Source organism: Vidua macroura, chromosome 20 (genome assembly GCF_024509145.1).
Source record: "Vidua macroura isolate BioBank_ID:100142 chromosome 20, ASM2450914v1, whole genome shotgun sequence".
In the NCBI taxonomy this organism is placed as follows: Eukaryota; Metazoa; Chordata; class Aves; order Passeriformes; family Viduidae; genus Vidua; species Vidua macroura.
Genome location: NC_071590.1, coordinates 11,590,193 through 11,591,116, shown reverse-complemented (window position 1 = coordinate 11,591,116; position 924 = coordinate 11,590,193). Strand labels below are relative to the sequence as shown.

Below are 924 nucleotides of genomic sequence, written 5' to 3'. Positions count from 1 at the left end.
CATCTAATTGTCTCTTGTGATAGTAAAGGTTTTTCCCCTTCTCCCACCTACTGGCCCCGACACTTAGCTTTTGCAAGACGACCGGACAAAATCCATTGTCAGCCGGACGTGGACGGCGACATGTTCTCTACATCCGCTTCGGTGCTGCCGTTTCCAAACTTCAGCTATGCGCCTCCTCACGGTACCTAAGACAAAACAGAAAATGCAACTGGCACCCTGCAAAAGAGGAATCCCCGGAACTCTGACGCACCGCTGCCCCGGCTCACCTGAAATCTTGATGCGACTCAACAGGCTGCCAGGAGGATACCTACAAAAGGAAAAGGTACAGGCTTAGCGTGCTGCCGCATAATGGTCACCTATGAGTCACCCAGCCTAAATGCCGACTCACCCGCTTGACTCTGTTCCTTCACACGCCTAGGGCAGCAATGACACCTGCAAAGAAACAAAGCAAAAAAACCCACACTGAGATACTGAGAAAAGACCACCACCCTGACCCAACAAGTACGCCCACCACCACCTTAAGCTTGGACCCACCTGGCCTCAGACATCTGGGATCAGAGACATATCACAAGAGGACTGCCTAAAATAAAAAAAAAAAAAAAAAAAAAAAAGGGGGATGCTTAGACTTTTAACAGAAATTGAGACCTGTGCGAGACCAACTGCTTCTGTCCACTGCTCACCTGGCACACTTGGCCTTGGCTGCAGCTATCTGCCTGGACTTCCTAATAATAGACAAAGAACAGTGCTGTAACATAGTCACCATTTATGCTTCCCCTGCAAATACAAACAGCGACTGACCTTCTCAGGGAAAACCCCCTGACCCAGGAGGGGCGCTCTGCCACAGATCTTAAATGTCTGCATCTGAAAGAAAGTTAGGAGAAAATTCAAACAACTGTAGGATAACTTAACAGGTCCAAGCATCCT

General features: G+C 48.7%; 1 long non-coding RNA gene across 1 annotated transcript; it reads right to left on the bottom strand.

Annotated features, from left to right (window-relative positions):
• Window positions 1–99: 99 nt before the first annotated feature.
• On the bottom strand, window positions 100–553 carry LOC128817346 (uncharacterized). Its single transcript, XR_008440167.1, has 4 exons — window positions 535–553; window positions 389–432; window positions 267–307; window positions 100–185 (listed from the first exon to the last, which is right to left on the bottom strand). It is a non-coding gene; the product is annotated as an uncharacterized LOC128817346 (long non-coding RNA).
• Between the last annotated feature and the right edge of the window lie 371 nt (window positions 554–924).